Genomic DNA, 27,794 nt, shown 5'->3' with positions numbered 1-27,794 from the left:
AACAGCTTATAAAACACGTACCTTTGTGACTTTTGAGTACCGAATACCCTCCAAGCCTTCCTCCTCATTTTAGACCGATACGAGACATATCACACCAAGGTTTCCTCAGGGATTATGTGGGTTTTCCCCCCTTCTTTCCCCCCCCCCTTCCTCAGCTCATGTGTTTTTAGGGCATTTCTATTATGTGTTTTTCAGATTTGGAGAGTTCCCCTAGTAATATATCTATGTCCTATATAAGTTCTCCACGGTTCCCAGAATTCTAAGTATTTCTGTACTGTGTCGTTTTGTATCCCCGTCAGTTTTTCCATAAGACAGATCCTCCATAATCTCGCCTTTACAGTGTGTATGGCCGGCTGTTGTTCCTGTTTCCAGACTTTGGCTATTTCGCATCTGGCCGCTGTATATCTGCGTGTCAGTAGTTTATCGTCAATTTTTTCCATGTTTTCAATTGGCCTGCATAGCAGTACCTTCCAGGGGTCTAGGGGGAAGGTGTACCCAAGAATTGTCTGTGCCATATCATGTGTGGCCCTCCATAGCTTTGTAACCTTAGGGCACATCCACCACATATGTACAAACGATCCCTGCTGGCCACACACCCTTGTACACATTGGAGACATATTTCTGAAAAATTTGGACAGTCGTAGTGGAGTGTAGTACCATTGGTGGAGAATTTTATATGCATTTTCTTTTATTAATACACATGTGGAGCTCTTTGCTATTCCTTCAAATATGTTATCCCATTGCTCCTGATCTAGTTGTTCTCCCATCTCGTCCTCCCATTTTGTTATCATTTTGGGTTTTATCTCCGGTTCCGTTTTACCCTCTGCAAGTATGCTGTATACTTTAGAGATCAGACCTTTTTTTCCCTCCCCTATGAGGCACAAATCTTCAAATGCTGTGAAGTCACTATATGGACCTGTCCTCTGTATGTGATCCCTCAATTGAAGATACCTAAAGAAGGCCGAATCATGAAGGCCATTTTCTCTATTTAATGTCTCAAACATTTTAATATCTTTGTTTGTCCATAGATCTTTTACCCTTGTGATTCCTGCCTTGCTCCAGTCCTTAAACGCTGTTGGTTCCGTGCCCGGGATAAAGTTAATATTATCAAATAGTTGTGTCATCTGAGATTTGAAGTTGGATAGCTCATGTTTAAGTTTCAATAAATCCCACACGATTAGTGAGTGTGTGATAGATTCCAGGGGCACCATCAGAGCTGGTCTTTCTTTCTTTGTTAACCACAGTATCATTTCTATAGATGACCCTGATATCATATCGGACTCAATTTCCACCCACTTTTTCCTCTGTTTATGTGCATGCCAGTGGACCAGTTGGCTTACATGTGCCGCTCGATAGTATTGCCACAAGTGTGGCAAGGCTAGCCCTCCTGACTGTTTGGATCTATAGAGTGTGGGCAGCTTTATTCTCGCTTTTTTGTTATTCCATATAAATTTTGTGATTTTTTTTCTGTAGCTCGTGTATGTCCCTAGCTCTGACCTATACTGGAAGCGTGTGAAATAGGTACAAGATTCTTGGTAGTAAGTTCATTTTAATAGCGTTTACTCTGCCTATCCATGATATATGATACCTGGACCATTCTTCTAGATCTTTTTTCAGTGTTTTTATTAGTGCTGGGTAGTTTGTCTCACATATAGTGTCAGTTGTGTTGGTCAACCAGATTCCCAAGTACTTTATGGCCTGTGTTTTCCACGTGAAATCAAAGTTTATTTTTATTAGCTTTAGTTGTTCCTGAGGGAGGTTTATATTTAGGGCTTCGGATTTTTCATTATTTATTTTAAACCCCGATAATTTCTGGAACTCTGATAGGTTACTAAATAGGTTTGGGAGTGAGGTGAAGGGTTTTGAAATTGTTAACAATATATCATCGGCGAACAATGCCAGCTTGTATTCTTTTTGTTTTACCTTAATCCCCCCAATATCTGCATTCGCCCTGATTTGGGCTTCAAGCGGTTCTATCGCCAGTGCGAACAATAAGGGTGACAGAGGGCAGCCTTGTCCTGTACCATTGCTGATGTGGATTTTCTTGATCTGCATATTAATATAGGCTACTTTTGCTGTGGGTTCTCCATATAGTGATGTAATACCTTTCATAAATTTGCCTTTCACTCCAAATGCCCGAAGTGTCTCAAACATATACCCCCAATCAATACGATCAAAAGCTTTTTCAGCGTCTAAAGATAATAGCTTCGAAGGCGTTTTATTGTGCTTAGCTATCTGGATTAAGTCAATTGTTCTTCGTGTATTATCCACTGCCTGTCACCCTCGTATAAATCCTGCCTGATCTGCGTCTACCAGTTGCGGAAGATACTTATTCAATCTAGTGGCTAGTATTTTGGAAAATATTTTGAGATCGTTATTGATCAGGGATATCGGTCTGTTGCTTTTGCATTGGGTGGGGTCTTTTCCCTCTTTATGTATTAGTATTATTTTTGATTCCAGCATTGTTTGTTGGAACTGTTCTCCCTCAAGAGCCTTATTAAATAACTTTAGTAATTGGGGAACTAATATGTGGGCTAATTTTTTATAGTATATATTGGACAGGCCATCTGGTCCCAGGGCCTTGGATTTTTCAACCCCTTTATCTAATACCTCTGTCGATGTGATTGGCTGGGATAGTGTTGTTATATCCTGTACTGTGAGTTTAGGCAAATTCATTTTTCTGAGGAATGCTCTCTGTTTTTCCTTGGTGGCGTTCCCTTTATCTACTTTGTCTCCATTATATAGCTCTTTGTAAAATGTGGTGAATTCATTAGCTATTTTCTGTGGATTTGTTGTACACACCCCATCTTTTCTTCTAATGCTATGTATTCTAGATTGCATTCTATCCTTCCTCAATCTTGTGGCCAGCATTGTGTCAGCCTTATTGGCCTTCTCATAAATTTTTTGTTTTGTCCATGCTATGGCCTTCTCCGCTTTATCAGTCAGTAATAAATGTAATTTCCCTCTTAGAACCCGTAATTCAGTCTCAATGGCTATACTGTGATTTGCTTTATGTGCCTCTTCTAGGGTCTTTATCTTTTCTTGCAGAATTACGGTTTGTTTCTGTCTCTCCCTCTTTCTATGCGTTGCGACACTTATAAGTTTTCCTCTCTCACCACAGCCTTATGGGCCTCCCATAAGATATAGGGTGAGTCCACGCTCCCTTCGTTTATTTGGAAGTAGTTAGTTGCCTCGTTACTGATCTCAGCTATGACCTCTGGCATCTTTAGTAGTGACTTGTTTAATCTCCATGACCCTTTACTTGGCTTCTTATGTATGTCTTCAATGTGTACTTCAACTGGGCCATGGTCTGACCAGGTAATAGGGTGTATGGTGGCCTTTGTAATATTTGGGATTCGTAGAGAGTCTACAAATATGTAGTCTATCCTTGTATATACTTTGTGGGGAGCTGAATAGAATAGAAGTCACTTTTTTGCGGATTCATCTCCTTCCATGCATCCCTTAAATCAAACTCTTTAAGTCCCTCTCTTAGCGTTTTTCTCTCCCCTTTGTGGGCAGCCAGAGTCTTAGCTAGAGCAGGTTTAGATCTGTCTTGTTTTTCGTTTAAGGCTATGTTAAAATCTCCAACCAAGACTATGCGGCCCCGGGCGGTTGTACCCAGCAGTCGGAACAAGTTTGTAAAAAATATACTCTAGGGTTATTTGTGTATCTTATATGTTCCCTGTGAGTATTAGGTATCGTCCCTCTGGGTCCCTTTTTACCTTGTCTATCGTAAATGGAGAGTTCCTTGCTAGGAGTATGGCCACCCCTCTTTTTTTTTTTCCTTTACAGAAGCTGGGGATAGAATTTGTCCCAATACGTAGAGCTACAGTGGCGGCTGCCTTTAGCCTCCTGCAGCATTTTCGGTGCGAAATTCGAACTTGCGGGCAGATGCGGCATGTTCCGGCCTGTTTTCCGGCCGGTTTTAAGCGCCGCGGGCGTTTTCATTGTTTAGCCCATTGTTTAGCGCGTCTAGCCGTTCAGCGCTGAGTGCGGCTGAACGCGTTTAAACGCGTGGCATGCAGGGAAATATCGGAGAGCAACTCGGGTATGTTGGAGGTAAAAAGGGGTCGCAGCAGTAGCAGTGAAGTGCGTTTCTTGTAGGAATATTATGTCCCCTGATAATCTTTTAAACTCTGTCATTGCTAGCTTCCTTTTTACCACATTATTCAGTCCCTAGTGTCATGCGATATTAATGTTAGTGTCATTTGTATTTACCTGGGTGTGAGGTCTTCTTCTCTAGTGGGTTCATTTTCCGGTTTCCCTTGAGTGGCGGCCTGGAAGGTATTCTTGCACATCTTATAGTAATGAAAACATTTAAACATCAAAAATAAAACAACATAAATAGGATAATCCAGGTGGCTAACATGGCCTGGATTTGTTTGTTCACTGGTCATGGATGATCTTTCCCTGCGATTGCACAGTAGCGCTAATCCCACACTCATATCCTTGAGTGTGTATGGACCGTACTGTGGTCCCCCCCCCCCCAATTTTTTTTTTTTTTGCTTAACTTCTTGTTTTCTGCGTACTGGCACCAGTAATTCTAACTTTCGGGTTACCCGTTCATCTATGGGGGGGAAAGGTGGTGACCTCTTGCTATTCCTTATATGAGTCTATGTAACACATCACAGTCTATCATTTTTGGCATAGGTCCGTGTATCGGAATTTTCGGGTCTTCTCAGTTGTAGCAAGATTTGCATAGACCTAAAATTTCTGGGGTGCCTTTGGATTTCCTCTATGTGGGGTGGCTCCTCTGCCCACTTCTTTCCATATGGGTCTGACGGGAGGTGGTCCGCATTCTTCTCTGGTCATGGAGTCTGGCGGTTGCAATCCCAATCTTTCTAGGAAGTCCACTCCCTCCTCTGGATCCCTCAGGTATGCTTGCGTTCCATTTCTGGTGGCGATAAGGCAAAATGGAAACCCCCACTTGTATCGAATTTCGTTGTCTCTCAGGACTTTTGTGATATGTTTCAGGGCTATCCTCTTCATCAGCATTGATGGTGCCAGATCATTGTACATGTCTATCGTCACATCTCCCCATTTCAGCCCTCCTTTTTCCCGTGCCAGGGTAAGGATCGCTTCTTTGGTTTTAAAGTAGTGCATCCTCACCACTACATCTCTTGCTCTATCTCCAGCTTGTGGTCTCTGTCTAAGCGCTCTATGCGCCTTGTCAAGGATCAGTGTTGCTGGGGACATTTCCGGGAGGAGGGTCTGTAGCCATTCAGTTGTTGCTTTTTCTAGGTCTGTGACCGTCTCTGGAATGTTTTTGAACCTGAGGTTGTTTCTTCTTGCCCTATTTTCTTGATCCTCCTGTTTCTCCTCCATGTCAGCCATTCTGGATCTAGGACCAGGAGCTCCATATTCATAGTTGTCTGATTGTTAATGACCTCATCCACTTTATGTTCCAACGTGTCTGTGCGCTCTCCTATGGAGCTGACCTCTGATCTGAGATCTTTGAGTGCGCTTTGCAGTTCTTGGTGGAGTAAGGTTTTTAGGCTGGCGTATAGATTCTCAATGTCTTTTTTAGTTGATGTTTGGTTGCATACCTCAGGTTCAGATTCTGGTTCTGCGTCTGACTGGGCGGGGGATGTCACTCTGCTTTCTGATCGGCCCGATTTGCTTTTCTCTTTTGTCTTGAAGAAGTCCTGCGGAGTTGGCTTTTTCGGAGCCATTGCAGAGCGCTCTAGATCCAACGCCTCCAATCTATGCGTTTCCTACTGCTATTATTTTGTTAGGTGCTTTTAAATGCCCGCCGCCTCATGGAGCCTGCTTCAGACGGCCATTGTGGACTGTGCCACGTGCGCACCCCCGAGGAACATATTCGTGCTAATTACTCTGGTTTTGGGATTTCTCTCTTATGTAGAGTGCACAGGGATGGACCCCGCCAGCTCTAGCAGAGTGTGTGGGGTTTAGTTATTAACTTTGGTATCTTTATCTGCCAAGGTTCGTGACGTTGTTTAATAGCTTGGCCGGCTCGTGTGTAAGCTCGAGTGTAGGCTCTGTGTAAGCTCTTGCTTTAACTGGGACTGTTCCTTTTTTTTTTCAATTTTTTTAATTGTTTTTCACCCATCATATCAGTTTATACATTTCCGACTCATCAACAAAGAGTGGAGTACAATTATACATGCAGTCACATGTATTTACAGGTTTAATAACACTTAACTTATCAAGAAACTTACATATTTGTTCTGACTGTATGGCTCCCCATACCTGCATGGGTTAGATGAGGGTCACCTCAAATGCATTTATATCCTTGAGTTTGTCCACTCTTAGGGTTCACCAGTTTGGTATGAAAGGGATAGAGGAAGAGAAAGAATATGAAGTGAGAAGGGGAGGGTGGGGGGGATGGTAGGTATTCTCTGCTATTCTTTAGTTATTTGCTACTTCCTTTTCCATTGTTTCTCTGCACTAGAGGATGAGCTGGGGTTTAGGCTAGGCTGGGCACCATAAGTCCCAAACTTTGTGAAATTTTTCCACTTTTTGGGAGAGCTGGGCCGATAGTAGCTCCATGATTTTGACCTCTCTCAGCCTTTTGGTGACCGTTTGCTTGGAAGGCGCATTGATGTTATTCCAAGTGGCTACTATTGAGCAGTGTGCGGCCGTGAGGATGAATCTGATCATTTTGCCCTCTGGCGAGGGAATCTCTTCCATTGGCTTTCCCAGCAGGTATGTCATCGGGTCCAAAGGGATACTCAGCTCCGTGGTTTCTTGCACCATATTTTGTATGTGCGTCCAGAAACGTTGTATCTTTGGGCAGAACCACCATATATGTGCCATATCTCCTCTCAGGCCACACCCTCTCCAGCAGAGATCAGGTGTGCCTGGGAAGATCTGGCTCAGCCTACTCAGGGTTAGGTACCATTGAAATAGAATTTTGTATATATTTTCTTTCGTAGTCATACAGATTGATGTTTTAGCTGCCGTTTCCCAGATATTCTCCCAGTCTTCCCTATCTATTTCTATCCCGAGGTTTTCGGCCCATTTCAACATATAATTATGATTTTGTGGGGTGGTTGTCGAAGTCATTCCCGTATATATCCTCGAGATCAGACCCTTCTGGTGCACCCCTATTGTGCATAGTCTTTCAAATTTTGTTAAATCCGGAAAGCTCTTATTCTGCGATACTGACTGCAGAAAGTGTCTAATCTGTAGGAAGCTAAGATTTGGATATCCCTTGCTTGGTATTTTGTTTGCACCTCTTGGTATGTCATAGGTTTGCCTCCGCTCACGAGGTCTTCTAATCTAACAATGTCAAGCTCCTTTAGTCTTTGGAAGGATTTTTTAATACACCCTGGTGGAAACTCGGGGTTATTATATAAAGGAGTTGGACTCGAATTGAGTGAGTATTTCTTTTTGGTTCTTGACCAAATCTCCCACGTACACCTCATCAATCCCAACTCAAATCTCCCAGGGGGTCCCTCACCCTCTGCTCCTCCCCAAAGGGTCGAGGTCAGGGAGCTAGGGGACACAAAGACAGACTCCATCTGCAACCAGCTTGCGGTGGTGGGGTCGTTATTCCACGTCACCACTTGTTTCAATAGGGAAGCTTGATAATATTTGTTTTGTCAGGTACCCCCATGCCCCCTCCCTCCTTGGGTGCCAGCATTACTGATCTCGCCACTCTCGGCCTTTTGCTCTTCCATATAAATTGGAACACTCTATTTTGTGACTTTTACCGGGATTGTTTGGAATAGGTTTATTAACCTTGGGACAACATTGATCTTTACTGTGGCTATCCATCCCATCCAGGAGATCTGTAGATCGTTCCATCGCTGTAGGTCTCTTTTTATTTTGTCAAACAGCGTTGGGTAGTTACTCTTATAGAGTTCCCGGAATGATTTTGTTATTTTAATTCCAAGGTATTTTATATTATTATCAGCCCATTTGTATTTAAATTTAGATTGTAATATTGCCCTTTCTGCATTCGGTAGGTTTAGATTTAGTATTTCAGATTTATCGTTATTAATTTTGTACTCGGATATTTTGCCAAATTGGTTTAATTGTAGCTGGAGATTGGGCAAGGATATTAATGGGTTTGCTATAGATAGTATAATGTCATCTGAGAAGAGGGAAATCTTATAGTCCACCTCTCCTATTTTGATACCTTGGATGTTCTGATCTTCTCTAATTGTAGATGCCAGCGGCTCAATTGTTAATGCAAAGGGGACTGGGAACAGGGGGCATCCTTGTCTGGTGCCATTTCTAATTTTGATGGGAGTCGAATCCCCCCCCCCCCGGGAGCTTGACGTAGGCAGTGGGCGACCTATACAGGGCTCTAACGCCCTCTAGGTATGGTCCCCAGAATCCGAATTTTAATAGTGTTTTATCCAAAAAATCCCACTTGATTATATCAAACGCTTTCTCAGCGGCTAAGCTTAATAGAATAGCCTTTGTATCGGTCAGGTGTACGCAGTCCACTATGTTTATAACTTTTCTGGTGTTGTCAGAGGCCTGCCTGTTTTGGATGAAGCCCACCTGATCTATATGGATGAGTCTCGGTAGGATCGGAGACAACCTGTACGCTAAAATGTTACTATATATTTTCAGGTCCGTATTCAATAACGAAATAGGACTATAGCTTCCACATTGGAGGGGGTCCTGTCCCTCCTTATGAATGATGGCTAGATTGGCCATAGACATTCAGGTCGGGACGGGTTCCCCCTCCAGAAAAGAGTTGAGAGTCTCGAGGATATACTGTATGGGGAGAGCACCTTCGCAAATTTTTTATAGTACAGGTTGGAAAACCCGTCCGGGCCTGGGGTCTTATTTGCTTTCAGTGAGCTGATGGCCTCCATCAGTTCTTCTCTAGTAATACTTTTGTTTAACATCTGGGATTCCTCCTCAGTTAGACTCGGTAGTTTACAGTTATTTAAATACTCTGTTATTGCCTCGGACCCTGTGCTACCATCTCGGGAGGGATGTAGATTGTATAGTTTAGTGTAGAAATTTGAGAATTCTCTGGCTATTTCTTTTTCATTATATGTAGTTGGCCCTGCCTTTGTGCGAATTACTGGGATTTGAGATTTAACTCTCAGACCTCTTAGTTTACAGGCCAGCAACCTATCTGCCTTATTCCCTTTATCATAATATCTTTGGTCCGTCCACCATAATGCTCTCTCCACTTCGTCAATTTGGGTTTCCTTAAGATCCATTCTAGTTTTTTCCAATTTTTTAAGGGTTTTCTTACACGAGGTATCTTTGTGTTGCCTTTCTAATGAGGCTAATTGGGTGGATAGTTCTTTGTATCTTTTAAGTTTCTCTCTTTTCTTGTGAGATGCTATGGAGATCAGTTCTCCTCTAATCGCTGCTTTATGTGCCTCCCACAGGATTGATGGGGATGACACAGAGCCTTTATTCAATTGGAAGTATTCCCTCAACTTTTGCTTAACAGTCCTCCCTACTGTATCTCTTTCGAATTTAGTAGAGAGTCGTTCAGTTTCCACGTGTAGTTGTTGTTTTTACCGAATGGCAAAGAGAGCATTAACTCAATCTGAGCGTGGTCGGACCAAGATATAGACCCTATGTTTGACTGGGAGGATGCCTGGAGAATATTTTTGGTACCCAAGAAACAATCGATACTCGAGTAGGTCTGATGTGGGACTGAGTAGAATGTATAATCCCTTTGTCCCTGATGTTGGGCCCTCCATATATCTGTTAGTGAAAACTCCTTGATTGTCTCTCTAAATTTTGTGGAGTTTGCGCGTGTTCGGCCAGATTGGTTCGTACCTGCTATTGTGGTTTTGTCTATATCTGGGTTGTAGACCACATTCATATCTCCTGCTATCAACAAGGAGGATAGTGTTTGTTGGTCTAGGGTCTCTAAGACCTCATTCAAGAATTCAGTTTGAGCTTCGTTAGGGGCATAGACATTAAGGAGGGAAACTTTAACTCCCGCCAGAGACCCTTTCACCAACAGGTATCTGCCCTCTGGATCTGGTTTAACCTAGTCCACTGCAAATGGCGTATTGTTTTTAAACAAGATGGCTACTCCTCTTTTCTTTGTTTTAGAGGATGCAAAGAATGCCTGTGGATAAGTTTGCTTAAATGTGTTGGGAGGGGTGTTTGTGTTGAAATGAGTTTCTTGAAGAAACACTATGTCCCCCTTTGACTTTTTAAACTCCTGAAGAGCTAATCTTCTCTTTTTGTTAGAGTTGAGACCTTTTACATTTAGTGATATTATTTTTATGGCTGATGTACTAGCCATAGCTCAGTTTCTTTGACCTTAGTGGCTCGTTTAGCCACTTTCCCATTAAGGTCAGCATATTTCTTAGTTGGCATGGATCTCTTGACCTTGCCTTGTGCATCTGCATCGCTCGGGGGTGGGTGGGGGTGAGGTACGGGGGAGAAAAGGGAGATAGAGAGAGGAGAGAAAAAGTGTGGGTTTTTTGGGAAAAACCCCTAAAATGGAAACCATGATCACCTGTGTGATCTGGATTTTGGGCTTATTGCCCGTGTGGAGACGATCGTGAGCCATGAGCACACTCAGCCCTACGCGGTCATGTCCCAACCCCTCCATTACATTTTTATATCTGAAACCCTGTTTTTTTTTTTTTTTTTTAATTTAATTTATTGAAGATCTCTCTCGGAGAGTCACCCTCCTCTCTCCGTTGTAGATCTTATTCTGGGGTTAGACCCCAATCCTGATTGTCTTCCCTGGTAAGGCTACGGGTTATACCACTTTTATTGATTTGGTTTACCCTTTTGGTGTTTGTCCTCCGTTTAGGTGAGGGGGGTGAGAAAGGGTGGGGAGGAGGGGGATGTGGGTGGGGGGGGTAAAGGGGAGGTAAGGAGAGGGGGAGGGGAGAGGGGGGCTAGGGAGGGCAGTGGGAAGATAGCTTGCTCTTGTCCGTTGTTACCCATTCATAGGTTATCTGGCCTGTTGCCATTGGACATAGGGCATACGTTGCTAACAGTTCAGCTGTATCGTGTCGTTTGCATCAAGACCTGTACATAGGGTGGGTGACTGGATCTGAGGCGTTAGGGGGGAGGTGGGGTGGGGGGTTGGGGGGGTGGGGGAGGGGATAGGAAGGGTAGGGTAACAGCAATTATTTGATCCACATTCTTAGATAATCATATACATTTCAGGTGTGTGTGATAGAAGCTGATCCTGCTCAGTTGGATGGGGAGGGGAGGGATGAGGGAAGGGGTGAAGGAAGGAAGGGAACGGGAAAAGGGGAACAAGGAGGCAAACAGTAAAGACCAAAAAACAATCCTCAAACATCTAGGAAATGTTTTAATTCCCATTCAATATTTAGCCCATGGGGTTGTAGTGTGTTGAGACAAAAAATCCATGACATTTCTTTTCTGTTAAGATTGTTAAGCCTATTGCCTCCTCTAGCATGAGTGGGAATATGCTCTACTCCATGGAATTTAAAGTTTTTTAGTCCACCTTTCGGACATGTACAAAAATGTTTCGATACTGGATGGAGTAGATCTTTTTTGGTAATGAGTCTCAAATGTTCAGAGATTCTGATATGTAAGGGTCTGATTGTCCTGCCGACATACTTGCTATTACAACCACAAATGATAACGTAAATAACATAACTTGTATGGCAGTTAATAAACGCATTTATCCTGTGTTTTTTCTTGGGGAAAGTAGTTTGTATGCGTTTCATGGGTAATGCATATTTACAGCATTTACAAAGGCCACATTTGTGGAAACCTTTAGGTATTTTTTGTAAATGAGATTGTTTGGCGGACTGAAAAAGGCTCTTAGATATACTTGAAGCAAGTGTGTTTGCTTTTTTAAAAGCAAATTTAGGTCCAGAACTAGTGTAAGCTCTCAGGTCCGGATCTAATTTGAGAACCTGGCAATGTTTAGACACTATCTTTCTGATTTGGAATGCTTGCTTACTATATTTTGTAATAAACAATGGATTGTTTGTAAATTCCTGTTTCTTATTTTGTGTCTTATTTTTAATCAGAATATTACGGTCTGAGAGATTGGCGTTCTCAAATGCCAGACTGACATCCTTATCACAATATCCCCTAGACAAAAATCTAGTCTTTAATGTTTCGGAATGCTTCAAGAAAGTATCTTGATTGGAACAGATGCGTTTATACCGCAGAAACTGACCCTTTGGTATACCTCGAATGAGTGTCTTAGGGTGACTGCTGGTCGCGTGTAGATAGGGATTCTTTGCATGAGGTTTGGTGTAGATATCAGTTTGGATACCTAAGATAGGGTCACCATGGATTGTCACATCTAGATAGTTAATAGTCTTAGTGTCTGTTAGAAAAGTGAATTGAAGATTGATATCATTGCAACTGATGTAATCAAAGAAATTATTAAAGGTGGTTAAGTCCCCATCCCAAATGAAAATCAGATCGTCGATAAATCTTTTATAAAACACAATATGTGAACGTAATGGATTAGTGCTACTGTAGATATAAGTGAGTTCCCATAAGCCCATGAAAAGATTCGCATATGAGGGTGCAAAAGAAGTCCCCATAGCGGTGCCCTGTTTTTGAAGAAAATACTGTGAATCAAACAAAAAATAGTTGTGAGTTAATAAAAATAAAATAGAATCATTGATAAAAGTGATTTGTGCTGGTGAAAGTGTCGAAGATTCAAGGTAGTGAAAAATGGCCCGAAGGCCGTGCTCGTGTTTAATGATAGTGTATAGAGATGTGACATCCATGGTGACCCATCTGTATCCTATTTTCCATTCAATATTTTGTAAGGCCCTCAATAGGGCCGTGGTATCTTCAATGAATGACGGTAATTTGCGTACAATGGGTTGCAGAAATTTGTCTACATAACGTGAGACACCATCTCCCAAAGATCCAATACTGGCGACAATAGGTCGGCCAGGAGGATGGTAAAGTGATTTATGGATCTTTGGGAGATGGTGGAACACTGGAACAATTGGAAATTCACACCTCAAAAAATCCCTCTCTTTCTTACTCAATACATATAATGCATCACCTAATTCTAGGAGTTCATTAAGTTCTTTAAGGAACTTCGGTGTGGGATCAAAATGTAACTTAACATAGAAATTGGTGTCACTCAGCAATCTGAGGGCTTCCTCTTGGTACTGTATGGAGGATTGGACCACTATTGCACCCCCTTTATCAGCATTTTTTATGATGATTGATTTATCATTTTTCAATAGATCTAAATCATGTCTTTCCTGTTTGGTAAGATTGTCATGACTGTGGCAGGGATGAGAGAAAAGATAGCCCTCAGCTAGTAGTCTCAAATCCCTGTCCACAAGTTTCTCAAATGTGGAAATGCATGGTCCCTTGGTATTGTAGGGAATAAATGTAGATCGCTTCTTTAGAAGTGAATCTGTATGGCCAAAAAAGGGGGGGTCAATAGTGGTCTCTGTACATCCCTCCTCAAACAATGATAACATGTCAGTTTCACAAGCTTGTTCTGCAAAAGAAATAACACTTCCAACATCAAGATTAGATTGCACATTTGATTGACTTATACTGTTCACAGATGGTTGACTTGTATTATTCTTGGCAAACAATTTCTTCAACGCCCACTTTCTGGTATACTTCTGAAGATCTATTATAGTGTCAAATAAATCAAATTCTTAGATAATCATATACATTTCAGGTGTGTGTGATAGAAGCTGATCCTGCTCAGTTGGACGGGGGGGAGGGGGGCAAATGGTGGGGCAGAGGGGGCCAGTGGGAACTGGGGTTGGGTTGTGGGGGTGGGGGGGAGATAAGGAAGGTAGGGTAGCAGCAGTTCTTTGATCTAGAGTCGTAGGTACTCATATACATTGCAGGTGTGTGTGGTTGGAACTGAGCTTGTACATCTGGGGGGGCGGAGAGGGGGAGGGGGCGGAGGAGAGGGGGGTGGAGGAGAGGGGGGGCGGAGGAGAGGGGGGGTGGAGGGGAGGGATAGGGAGGTGGGAGGGAAAGGAGTTGTTCTCATATTTTGTGTTGAGCATATACATTTCATCAAATACATTTCAGTTGAACCTGTATGTACAATTATAAGGAGAACCCCTCTGATATCTTATTCAAGTGGGTTGCCAATAGTGGCTTAAGTGAAGTGGTTAAATTAGTGACTTGTAAAAAGGAAACAAATACATGGCTGGGGGGAGGGGGCGGGAATGGGGAGGGAAGGTGGATATAGCTCTGGTATTTACTTTATTAAATAGCTAGCCATGGCCACTATGATGGATAAGTATTCAATAATCAGAGATACCAGTTAGTTTTTTGTCCCTTCCGTAGGATAGAGTAGGGCTCCCATTTCGTATGTAACAGCGCCCTCCTGTGGGCATTTCTGGAAAATCTCTTCCTTCTATGTTTACCTTTACACTCAGGTCGCGACGTCTGCAGTCAGGCTCCGCCGGGTATCCCCGTAAGTTGGTGGGACTGGGATATCCTCCACCTGTGTTTTCTCTCCCTTTGCGCTCGAGGGAGGGAGGGCAGGGTCGCTGTAGGCGGGCGAGACATGTGGGGGTCGGGTGTTTGTAGTGTGGGTACTCGTATGGGTGGGAAAGTGGCAGGGGGGGGTGAGGTGGGGGGAGGGAAAAAAAGGGGGGGCACCCCCGGCTCCATGTAGGGGTTTTGCAGGTGAGCATAGTCCTTGGGTGGCAGGGGGGATCGTCAGCTGGTGTGACTTAGGTGCGTATGGGGAGGGGGGGAAGAGGGTTAGTTTCACCATGTGATAGGAGAGGGTGTCTCAGCCTTTCAGGGAATGTCTCGGTGTTTTCTTTCCTGGATCTTTAGGGTCCTGGCGTTGCTTTGGTGGTTCTCTGCTGGGCCAGGCATTCCGAAGATCTGGATCCTCACTGTCGTCGGGGCAGATTTGTGTCATCTTCTTCTTCCTCTTGTCTCTGTCCCTGTAAGGCAGGGAGTCCCAGGAGCCACAGGAATCTGGGAGCTTCTTCTATATGCGAGATCGTGTAGAACTTGCCTTTAGCGTGGATGCTGAGTTTAAATGGGAATCCCCATCTATAGCGCACGCTGTGGTTTTGTAGGCGCTGAGTCAAAGGCTTTAAGTCTTTTCGGCGGAGAATAGTCGTTCTTGACAGGTCGCTATAGATCTGGATCTGTTCTCCTTGGAATGAGATCTGGATCATCTCTCTGCTTTTAGACAGGATTTTCTCTTTGGTGCTGTAAGAGTGGAAGTGTGCGATCACGTCTCTGCGCCTTTTTGGGTCCTCCTGCCTGGGGCCCAGGGCTCTATGGGCTCAGTCTAGCTCCATATCCTCTTTCTTTATCTCCAGGGCCAAGATCTGGAAGAGGTCCTGCAGGTAGGGTGTGAGGGCTTCTGCTGAAATTGTTTCAGGGATATTTCGGAACCTTAGGTTCTGGCGCCGGTCCCGATTTTCTTGGTCTTCCAGACCATCTTTCAGCAGTGCAATTTCGTGGTTGAGCCTGTTGATTTCATCCTCTGCTGAGGACTGAACCGCCTCGACTTCCTCCACCCTGCCCTCCAGGGACTCCGTTCTTTGAGTTATGTCATTGAGGGCCTGCTTAATCTTGCTGATCGCGCTATTCAGGTCCTCGTTAAAGCCTTTCCTCAGCTTGGTGAACATCTGGGTCATACAGTATAGTCCTCGAGGAAGTCTTTAGTTATAAGGTGGCTTGCATTTATGTGTTCCAGTAGTGGTTGCTCGCGGGCGGGAGCACTTGCCACGCTGGTGCTGGCGCCATCTTGGCTCTCCTCCTCCTGGTCTGTCTGGCGCTTTGCCGACATAAAATATGTTGAAACGCTTTGCGTGGGGTTTTATTTTTGTTGCTTTGCCATCCTGGCTTGTAGCTGGTGTTGCCCTCGCGTTTCCCTGGCGTTTTTGGGTGTTTTTAGCTCTTTCTATCTCCTTTTATGTGGAGGGGGATCAGGAGCTCCGCTTTAGGCTGGCATGTGCGGTGACGTCACCGGAAGTCCCTTTTTTTTTTTTTTTAATCTTAAGTGACCATGCATTGGGGAGTTCCAGCATCAGAGAGGGCTTTCTTATACAGTGGCTGAATGATTCAAACAACAGTTTGATGAGGTAAGGTCTTCTCTCCCCTTCTGCTCCCAACTGCAGCACTTAGTCCCTCTAGCCTGCCTCTCTTGATTTCAGGGAGGTATACAGTGTAGTGTCTTTTCTAGCCTCTGGGCACAAGATGGCCGTCTCCCTTCTCAGCCTGGGCCCCTTGCTCGATTTAGGTGAGGTTGGAATCTCCTGTCTCGGGGGTAGGGAGGGAATCCCCAGACACTCTTTCCCTGTCAGCGGGCCTCAATCCGGTCATCCATGAGGGCTCTCCAATTCGGTGCAGCCGTCGTGTGTTATCCTCCGCGTGCGCGCCCGGCGGCCATCTTAGATGGCACTACTTCTCCCCTCCTCTGGACCCCCGTCGAGCCACTCACCCTCAGGAGGAGGTCGCACACCTCTCGGCTCGCTCCTCCGTGACGGAGTCAAGATGGCCGCTCCTTCTTCCCTCCTTGACTCCTGCTTGATCCTCCGATCACTGTACTAGTGCCGGTGAGTCTCTTACTGGACTGTTTCCCGCAGCTTTAGCCCTTTCAATTGTGTGGGCAGGGGAGGGGGTCCCCGCAGCACCGCTCAGCGCCACGAGCGGACCCGGCTGCTGTCAGTTGCCTCTGTATGAGCCTTTACTTGCTTTTTTTTTTTTTGTATATCTTTGCTTCTGGGATCTCAATAGATTGTCCAGATTGTTGCTTTTTTTTTTTTCTCCCCAATGTCCTCCGTCTCCTACTCTCTTCAGGGGCACTCAATTTGGGGTAATTGGGCCAAATAATTGTTTGTTTTTTTATCTGATTGCAGCTTTATCTGGAGAAGCTTCAAACACACGCAGCCTTCTCTGTTAGGCTCCAAGCCACACCCCGTATTTTATTTATTTTAATGCATAATTATTTGCGTTATACAGTAGGTGATTTTTATTTACAGAAATGTGGGACGGAAATGGGGAGAAATTTGCGCTTAATTATGAGAATCTTTTTATGTAATATTGGGAGAATTTTTATAGTTGAAACAAAAAACCATTTTTATCCAATAGAATTTAATGGTGCAGGTTTATTGATGACATCGTTTTTAGATTGAAAGTGGCTTCAGATTCTTTAGATACTTTTCTCAAGAGTATAAATAGCAATGATCTTGGTCTAAAATTTACTTATTATTCAAGCAGGAAGATTATTGAATTCCTGGACTTTGCACAATCACTTTCATGAAATAGTTCAGTCAACACAAAACTATTTAGGAAAAAAGGGGACTGCAATGGATATCTAGGGGCCCATGGCAGTCATACACCCTGGCTGCGTAATATCCCTGTGACTAATTTTAAAGGTGAAGAATAAACTTTTCCTATGATAGTCACTTCAAAGAAAACCTCAGCAATCTTGATGGATAGATTTAGGTGTGGCTCTGGCTATATGAAAGCAGACTATCATCACCACCATTTTTGTCTCAGCAGCCATTTTGTGTGTTTGCTTGTATGCATGTGTATGCAGTTGTTTGTGTGTGTATGAAAAGTTGCGAGGATGAGGCTGCAGAGCATCAATCCTGGCAAATGCCAACCCCTGTATAATTCCTACAGTCTGGAAATAATTGCAGTCTCAGTTTTCTAACAATACATTCTCACAGTTTTCTAACAAACTCGTCCTTGTAGTATGTGGGATGAGTGAGATAGCCTCGCTTCTCTTATCTTGCAGCTGCGTACAAATGGCTGAGAAAGGCTCACCCCTCATACAAATGGATGAGAAAGGTGCACTCCCTAATCAGGAGGCTTGCTAGGCCCCAAATTCCAGGGAAATATATAGGGTAAAGGTTATTTATGCTTACAAAGCATACATTTTAGCATAATTAAGTGTTTTTTGTATGTCACCATATTGTTTCTTTGTCTCTAAGCCAGCCCCCTTGAGGGGCGTATTACTCATTTGAAATGTATAAAAATGTGATGTCAAGCATTATGTAAAGAAGGGGGAGGAGAAATCTCATTTGAATTCTCTCTCTTCTACGTACCTTGGTACAATAAACTCACTGTGATATTCTGAACTCTAGACGTATTGATATTATTTATACGCTTTCACAGGTACCATGAGGATCTTATAATATTTTACTAAAGCCATTAATTTGGAACGTCAAGCTCTCTGGGCCCCCGAGAAGACATAAGAAAATAATAAATAATGGTACAATATCACATATTCTATTTACTACGAAGGTTAACGAAGCTTCATCTTAGATATACTGTACTATTAAAAGACACTGGCATATTCTAACAGAGGACGCTATTCTACTAACTACCTACCAGAAATTTTTTTAAATGACATAGGAAAAATAACAATGTAAACAATATATTGGCACCTACTACATTTAGAAATAAGACACAATAAAAAATGGTCCCTTTGGCTCACTAATTTGAATTTGGGCTGTTGTTAATGTGTATGCATAAACGTTAAAGAGAGAAAAAACAAGATCCAACAATGGACTACTCAAAATATCCTTTATTTTTCAAAAATAGAATTCAATTAAAAAAAGCCTACTTTAATAACAAAATAAAATCAAAATGTCCAACCCAGAATGCATGCAATCCACAAAGTGTAAAGTGTGAAACAAAACTATAATAAACTGTTAAAAAGCAATCCAAATTAAAAGCCTCCCTTCTACGAAATAAGATGCAAACAATGATAGTGTATGGATAAGTGTAACTTCTTGTAAGTAACATTCAGACACACTTGTATATGGAAGATGGTACAGTAAGTATGCCTAAGCAATATCTAACATTACATATAATAGCATAATTAAAAGAATTAAAATATATAATATACACGTCTGCTGACTAGGAAACAAGAAAAATATCTCAATATATATGATTATACAGTATCAAAAGAAGCCACAGATAATGACTTCTTAAATTAATACAGCTTGTACTGAAATCAAATGAACACCAGAGAGAATGGTCAATTGGGGAACAATGGTAACAAAGTCATTTTACCAACGTATATAGAGTTGAGGTGCTAAATAACTCTCTATAGAATAAACTCATGTATTAGAAATGTGTTTACTACCATGACTTAAAGCTAATCTGCCTTAGAAGAGAAGTCCATGGAAATGAAGAAAGCGGTGCACTGCACAAATTGTGGGGCTAAGCACAAAAATTATGATTGATAAATTCTTCTTTATTTAACTCGTGGCATCATAGAATTAAGTATAGAGCAAGTAACACTGACGTGTTTCACGCTTCTCAGCGCTTTATCAGATTGGATGTGTAATATTATTTTAATAAAAAATTGTATTATAACTTCAGAGATTAAATCTTCTTTACTTATGTATCATATACAGTATGAAGGTACTTTACAATGATTTTGTCTTGTGCGTTAGTCAATTTACTGTATGGGGCCTTGAGGGGAAATAGTAACGGCGTTATTTGGCACACATAAGAACAAGTATCAATTTTTGATTAGTCTATTTTTATTCACTTTTATCACATCAATTCAACCCCTATTTTTAAATAAGATCCGTGCATCAAATGCAATGAAACATAACTAGTTTTATCCCCCGTCCTGAATTAGAAACAAAAGTCTGTGCGACGCATACTGTAAATACAGCTATACATGTCGTACTTTACTGAGTCATATACCTGCTGAAACATGGGAAGCCGGGACTTTGTGGGGGATTGATTTCTTCTGATGACTCCTTTTTGTGTGATGTCAGTGTGGGTTCAACAAGAGTTTTCACAGCCAACACCCTCTCTCTACCTCCGGTACTTTTATCGGCCCTTTGATAGGGACAGGGTAGGAATAGGGTTAGGGAAACACTTTGACAAATGCTCCCCAATTCAGATGCTTTGAACACAAATACCTTTTGTTTCTTTGTACATTGAAATAAAGTAGTCAAATATTTGCTTTAAAGAAGCAATCACCCCACAAAAAAATGAAATAAAAATGAAGTGATATCATAACATGATACTTTGTGTTGTGCTAATCTATTTCAGATGTTATAAAAAATCATTTGTTTAATGAGTTTTCACCTGTTTAATATTTCAATGATATCAGCTGTTACCATGACAGAGATTAAGGTGCAATCCCGTGTAGCCGATCAAGAAACAACATTTTGTAATAATGTCAATTGTTTTCTTAACCAAATGTAGCCCCGGTATCCATCAGGGGATTGTCAAATGCTGCAGCTTAGCCAATAGGGCAGCTGCAATTAGATAGATAGGAGTATAGCAGCTTCAGAGGCTGCAGTTTACATGTTGCTAGGCAACCAGTGAAGCTGTGAGATGATGACAGTTAAGACAGAGTCCCTGCTGTTTCAGTAACTAGCTTCCCCACTGGATTTGCATGCTGCACTTGGATTTGGAGGCTTTACAGCTTTAGATTGACAGGTCAAATCAAACCCTTCTCAGTTCAGATAAAGGCCACAAATCATTACCAAGTGTAACCTGTTTTATGGATGTCAAGGTTCTTTATCAGATGATTTATGTGTTTTGCTACAACCTTGATTTTTATTGGTGGATGTGGGAATTGAGATGCAATCTTCAGTTTTCTAACAAACAACCTTGAGGATGAGCAAAGAATCTCAGATATCTGTACTGAATTATCATTTTGAATGTTTTTTTTTGCCTTTACGTACATGCAATATATTGCTTAGTGAAGTGTCCTTGCTTAAATAACATTTCTATTCAGTAGCTGAAAGCAACATTTAAAAAAGCATTGGTATGAGGTTGAATGTGATAGAGATTAGTCCCCTTCTTCCTTTGCCACCACAGGGTCTGGTAATATATTACAATGCAATACATTACAGTCTGACAACCCCTTTGTAATCCTTGCACATCACATTCATCACACTCCTATCCCCTCTGTGAAATAAGATAGAAACGGATATCTCCAAAATTCACCTACGGAATTTAGAAGGGATGGGATTGTTAAAAAAAAATAACTAAAAAAAGGACAGTGTGATGATAGAATGAAAAGGTTCATTAGTTTTTTTTTATGGTGAGTAAAATGAATTGCTGCTTTAAGAATTGTTATATTTGTGTAACACAGTTTGCCCCCACCCACCAATAGCAGATAGGGACCTTGTGTGGAAATACACCTGTGTTACCATGTGTGGTGCGTTATCTGATAGGCTCACAGAGCGCCTGAACCTCCGCCGCTGGAAGCCTGGGGTTACCTGATTCTTTGGATACAGCGCCTCCACCTGTAAGGGTTCCCAACGGGGTGGGATGGTCCTCTTACAGGAACAATAATAATAATGCACGCACACAATATATGCTATCAACCATTTTACTATAACTAATTACCTTGGTACCACACAGTAATAGGCATATAACTATACATATAGAAGTTCACCGCCCACATATCAACATAGGTGTCCCCAAAGTACCTGGGTGCTGGGCACCAATTCCCTAATGTCCCTTATGTCAAAGCCCACTCAAAGTGTTGGAGATAGCGCTATCCCGTGGAGTGTTAGTGCACCACTATAGGTACCTGCCCGGGGCTCCGGCACCCGAGTACCGCAGTATAACAGAATGGGATCCGCCTGATCCGACGTGCTGTCCGCCTACGCATGGGGTGAATTCCGGCATGGATAATATCACCATATATTGTACCGTCTATACTTTGGGGCTGGTCCGTCTTCAGTCCGCAGGCCGCAGTCACTGCGTGGCGGAATCCTCCGTTAAGATAGTCTCTATCTAGAGGGGGTCTTCTCAAGTCCCAGTGATCAGGCAGCGCAGCAGATGAGCGGTTCCTTGGTCTAATCAAACAGCTAAAGGGGCAGATTTCTTACTTAAGGCCTGTCCCTAAAGTACCACAAGCTGGGGCAAGGATAATAGTTATCGGGACTTAGGGGGTAACTAGGCCTAGTGCCAGGGGCTACTGCTCCCTGCACACACACACCCTAACTCACCCAGCTCCCAGCTCCAACTGACACTCTTCAAAACACTGTCTTAACTGTCATCATCTCACAGCTTCACTGGTTGCCTAGCAACATGTAAACTGCAGCCTCTGAAGCTGCTATACTCCTATCTATCTAATTGCAGCTGCCCTATTGGCTAAGCTGCAGCATTTGACAATCCCCTGATGGATACCGGGGCTACATTTGGTTAAGAAAACAATTGACATTATTACAAAATGTTGTTTCTTGATCGGCTACACGGGATTGCACCTTAATCTCTGTCATGGTAACAGCTGATATCATTGAAATATTAAACAGGTGAAAACTCATTAAACAAATGATTTTTTATAACATCTGAAATAGATTAGCACAACACAAAGTATCATGTTATGATATCACTTAATTTTTATTTCATTTTTTTGTGGGGTGATTGCTTCTTTAAAGCAAATATTTGACTACTTTATTTCAATGTACAAAGAAACAAAAGGCATTTGTGTTCAAAGCATCTGAATTGGGGAGCATTTGTCAAAGTGTTTCCCTAACCCTATTCCTACCCTGTCCCTATCAAAGGGCCGATAAAAGTACCGGAGGTAGAGAGAGGGTGTTGGCTGTGAAAACTCTTGTTGAACCCACACTGACATCACACAAAAAGGAGTCATCAGAGGAAATCAATCCCCCACAAAGTCCCGGCTTCCCATGTTTCAGCAGGTATATGACTCAGTAAAGTACGACATGTATAGCTGTATTTACAGTATGCGTCGCACAGACTTTTGTTTCTAATTCAGGACGGGGGATAAAACTAGTTATGTTTCATTGCATTTGATGCACGGATCTTATTTAAAAATAGGGGTTGAATTGATGTGATAAAAGTGAATAAAAATAGACTAATCAAAAATTGATACTTGTTCTTATGTGTGCCAAATAACGCCGTTACTATTTCCCCTCAAGGCCCCATACAGTAAATTGACTAACGCACAAGACAAAATCATTGTAAAGTACCTTCATACTGTATATGATACATAAGTAAAGAAGATTTAATCTCTGAAGTTATAATACAATTTTTTATTAAAATAATATTACACATCCAATCTGATAAAGCGCTGAGAAGCGTGAAACACGTCAGTGTTACTTGCTCTATACTTAATTCTATGATGCCACGAGTTAAATAAAGAAGAATTTATCAATCATAATTTTTGTGCTTAGCCCCACAATTTGTGCAGTGCACCGCTTTCTTCATTTCCATGGACTTCTCTTCTAAGGCAGATTAGCTTTAAGTGGGTCAACAGAAGCAGCCTAAGGAAAAGTTTAGGTTGTGGTCATGAAAAATGTGTGGGGTTGGCTTAGGGCCATCAAATTAAAATACTTACATCTAATATGTATGGCATGTGTAATACTATTTGATGGTATTTATTTTATTTGTCTGTGAGAACCATCCTCCTTTAGATTTATGCATTTTTGGCAGTAACGAACCATAGCAGGAGAAATTGACATTGGGTTTGCAATGTTAATAAATATATTTTCTGTTGATTCACATGAATAATTATGCCTCTAGCATGATTTTAATAACCTAACAGTTAATCTGGGCACTTGGTTTAAGGTTTTAATATAATGTAGAACCTTAACTCCAGGACTATGGCTGCACAATTTAATTTTCACAGAAGTCAACTTTACACAAAGTTCATCAGGTTAGATAAATAGGGTACGTGATGTACTTTTTACCGCGTGGCATATTTTGAATGGAGAAGCAGAAGGAGGGAAAATGATCAAGCTGCTGCCAGATATTATTTTCGGTCCAGGCAGAGTGAATTGGAAATCAGTACCTACACCTAATTGACGCACTTGAATAGACCTGTCCTAAAGTTACATACTGTACTGTAACCACAGAGAAAAGAATAGAAAATCCTATTGCCAAGGTAATTTTCAACAAGGTGCGACCAGAATATTTGTCAAACAGGATGAGGGAGGGGGATACGTAATATGCAAAAAATCAGTAAAAGAAAACTGTAGAGTAGTATTGCTGCTGAAAAATGTAGAGATCGTTATATTAATCTTCAAACATTATACTCACCTAGATATGAGTAAATAGAGCATACTGTATCACACTCAAAGCTCAGGTGTGTAGAAAGGATCCAGTGTTGTCTAATTTGACATCTTGGGTAGGACGCTGTGTGGGTATACAGTACTTAAAGTAGAAGAGAGGGAGACACCATAGCACAGACTATACGAACTCAATTTAATAAAGTATTAGTTAAAAAACAGAATATTTTTCAAGTTTGTTAGCGATACTGCTGCGGCCGAGTTTATTCGAGCATTTGCCCGTTCTCATCTTGACATCTTGAGCTCTTTCTTATGCTACAGAAATCTCTTTCACAGCAACATCCTGTTTAGGGAGTTTAGCGATAAATGTCAGATCAATGAATGCCATGTAGAGTTTGCCTTAGGTTTTAAATGAACTTATTTTTCTCTTAGACAGAAGACACAACATTGATTAATGGTACAGGATCAGATTTCAAGTCAGTTTAATGCCTTGCAAGACAGAATTGCTTGTGTTGAGTTTTACTGTATGTCTTACAATCTAAATCAACTAAATGTACTGTCTTAAAAATAGAGCTTACAGTATGTTGTATTCATTTTAAGTGGGTCATTTTGAAAATCTAAATCAATTACAGCAGCATACTGTATATACATACAATTGCATACAGCCAGGCCCACAGACAGATTTCCCGGGGCCCAGAACTAGAGTTACGTCCGGGCCCCCTCCACAGCCCCCCCCCCGTGTCGGAGGTATCGCGAGCCTCCTACCCCATTTCACACCTCACGAGCCCCCTCTATTTCCCCAGCTCTTCCCACGTATTTCTCTCCCCTCCATCTCACTCCCTCTTCTTCACTCACCCCCTCTCACTCCTCCCACCTCCATCAATTACCCAACTCTCACTAAATCCCCCTTGCAAAATAAATATTAAAAAGCCCACCGCTCCCCCCAATACATATTAAAATACTCCTGCTCCCCCCAATACATACTAAAATACCGTCACTCCCCCTAATACATATCAAAATACCTGTGCTCCCCAATACATATTAAAGTACACCCACTACCCCAATACATATTAAAATACCCCCACTCGCCCAATGCATATTAGATACCCCCACTGCCACAATAAATATTAAAATACCCCCACTGCCCCAATACATATTAAAATACCCACACTCCCCCAATACACATTAAAATACCCCTGCTACCCCCCAATACATATTAAAATACCCCAGCTACACCCAATACATATTAAAATACCCCCACTACCCCAATACATATTAAAATACCCCCACTACCAATACATTAAAATACCCCACTGCCCCAAAACATATTAAAATACCCCCACTACCCCAATACATATTAAAATACCCCCAATACATACAGTATTAAAATAACCCCAATACATATTAAAGTACCCCCACTACCACATATATATTAAAATACCCCCACTGCCACATACATATTAAAATACCCCCACTCCCCGTAATACATATTAAAATACTCCTGCTACCCCAATATATATTAAAATACCCCCACTACTCCAATACATATTAAAATATCCCACTGCCCCTATACATATTAAAATACCCCCAATACATATTAAAGTACCCCCACTACCACATACATATTAAAATACCCCCACTGCCACATACATATTAAAATACCCCCACTCCCCGTAATACATGTTAAAATACTCCTGCTACCCCAATATATATTAAAATACCCCCACTACTCCAATACATATTAAAATATCCCACTGCCCCTATACATATTAAAATACCCCCAATACATATTAAAATACCTCCACTCCCCCACTACATATTAAAATACTTCCACGCCCCCTAACAAATATTAAAATACCCCCACTGCCCCCAATAATAACAAAACATTTGGAATGTTTGTGGGCCCAGCTCCCGGGACAGATGAGGGGTCAGCAGGGCCCTACCACATGATTGGAAATATCAGTTCCACACCACAGTGTTCAAAGGAGCACCCCATGTCCAGACAGCACAGCCTAGGAAAAGAGTAGACACATCTCGCAAGGTCCAATTATGATGTGGTGGGTATAGTTCCAACTGCGCATTCAGGGAACTGCTGCTACCCCCACCCATAGAGAGTTTGCCAATTCGACCCCATCGTCCTGACATATCCATACATCAGGTTCCAGGTCCTCCAACTAGGCTGATCACTTTCTCGACTGCAGATATCTCCGCGCAGGCCCCACTGTGTTCTATGTGGGTTTCCCCTTTGCCTCATCTGTTGTAGTAGGCGACTCAGGCCTGAGGAGTCACAAGCCCACCCTTACCAAAGTCAGGGGCATTTGCTGGGTCCTTGAGCGAGTGTTGGGATATATTACTTAACAAAAACGGCAAACCCCAGTAGTATTTAATACTTCCGCCATGCAGTGCCACTGTAACAGCTCTCTTCTGTAGGGTAATAGTTGAGTGGTCAGGAAAGAACTGCAGCTTGCGCTCCTTGAATACAACCCCGTCTTTATTTCTTGCAGCCTCCATTATACTTTAATTTCATTACTTTCAGAGAAAGGAGAGAATTACATACCTCTGCCAATTTGGGTTAGTAGACCTGGGACCTAAAGCTCTGTGAGCTCGGTCAAGCAGTAGCTGAGGCTCAAACAGATTAGGCCGCAGTGATATGAATAACCTCAACAGATAGTGATCCAGATCATCCATAGCTTTGGGGATACCCCTCACTCGGATGTTGTTCCTTTCTTACCTGCTCTCCTGGTCCTCTTGGCCCTCGGATAAATCTGTTATTTTAGCCTTCATATCCCATATCTCCTCCACGTGCACATCCTGCAAGTTATAGACTTCCAATATTTTGGCCTCTAGGTCTCTTGTTCCTTTCTCTAAATGGTTTAGATCTCCTCTCAGACCCTTCCCTGCATTTTGTAGCTCTGATTGGAAGGCTGCCTTCAAGATAAAGGAATATTCCTAAATTATACTCTAAGTGGAAGGCCATTGTCTTGGGTCATCATAAAGCTCAGAATAAGAGCAGCTCGAGGCGCCCTCTTGGATTGAGCCCACCACTTTGGGTTGCTTTTTAAAATAGTCAGGGACATCGCAGTGTGGGTTTTTTTTTTCTGTTTAAAACAGCATTATGTTGCCCAGAGTGGTGGTTGATTCGCTCCGCCAAAATGCATGGTTGTACATGGTACTTTTTTGGCTGTAAAATAACATAGTATGCTGCCCTGGGCCGACGCTCCTTCAATAAGTCTATGATGCCAGATGCTTTGCCCCACTACCCAATATTACATTTTTCTACAATTCCCTTTTATCATCAATAAGGTCATCAGGGACCATACCTCTGAGATTATTAAGTCAAGGAGGTCCACGAATCTCTTTAATAGTTTGTTCAAGAGATACAGACTTCTATTCTAAATATTAGCCTAGTTATGTCTGGGAGGTTTATCATTATCATTATAAAATAAAAATTATGTACCAACTTCAAATTAATCAAAATATTCAGGTTGAATGAAGCTCAACTTCTATAAAAAAAAGAATAATGAGCTAAGTTCAGTACTGTGGAGACCTCTTTTTTCCCTTATCTGATTAATGCCACTTCTTTTCCTTCTTATTGTGATCCCTGTAGGTCCATCTATTGGTGTTCAAATGGCCTAAAGAAAAAAACTTGTCATGGTGAATTATACTGTATCGTCACTCCATGGCAGCAAGGTTTCCAGAGTGCCATACAATTCTACTGATAACAGACTGCTGCAGATGACTGCCAGACAGCATTTGACACCACAAAGCACTGAGAATTCGTAACGTTATTTTCTCTTGCTATTATAGCCATTCTTTATTCTACAGGACTTTTGTGTGTGGCCGTTTTGTCCAGCATTGGTGTTGTTAGACCATCATGATTTGCTCTATAGGGTATTTTCCTGCAGTACAGCAGTTAGTTACATTAGGAGTAATTTTGGTACTCCA

General features: G+C 42.1%; 1 long non-coding RNA gene across 1 annotated transcript in view; it reads right to left on the bottom strand.

Moving 5' to 3' along the window:
- Positions 1–20,124, bottom strand: part of LOC142490997 (uncharacterized) — a 28,982-nt gene extending 8,858 nt beyond the window's left edge. Inside the window, exons 1-2 of the long non-coding RNA XR_012800208.1 lie at positions 19,942–20,124; positions 19,552–19,689 (exon numbers count right to left, since the gene is read on the bottom strand). This is a non-coding gene — a long non-coding RNA (uncharacterized LOC142490997). The remainder of the gene's footprint in view (positions 1–19,551; positions 19,690–19,941) is intronic.
- Positions 20,125–27,794: the final 7,670 nt, after the last annotated feature.

This window comes from Ascaphus truei, chromosome 3 (assembly GCF_040206685.1).
Source record: "Ascaphus truei isolate aAscTru1 chromosome 3, aAscTru1.hap1, whole genome shotgun sequence".
Taxonomy (NCBI): domain Eukaryota; kingdom Metazoa; phylum Chordata; class Amphibia; order Anura; family Ascaphidae; genus Ascaphus; species Ascaphus truei.
This window is presented reverse-complemented; position numbering and strand designations above follow the sequence as displayed.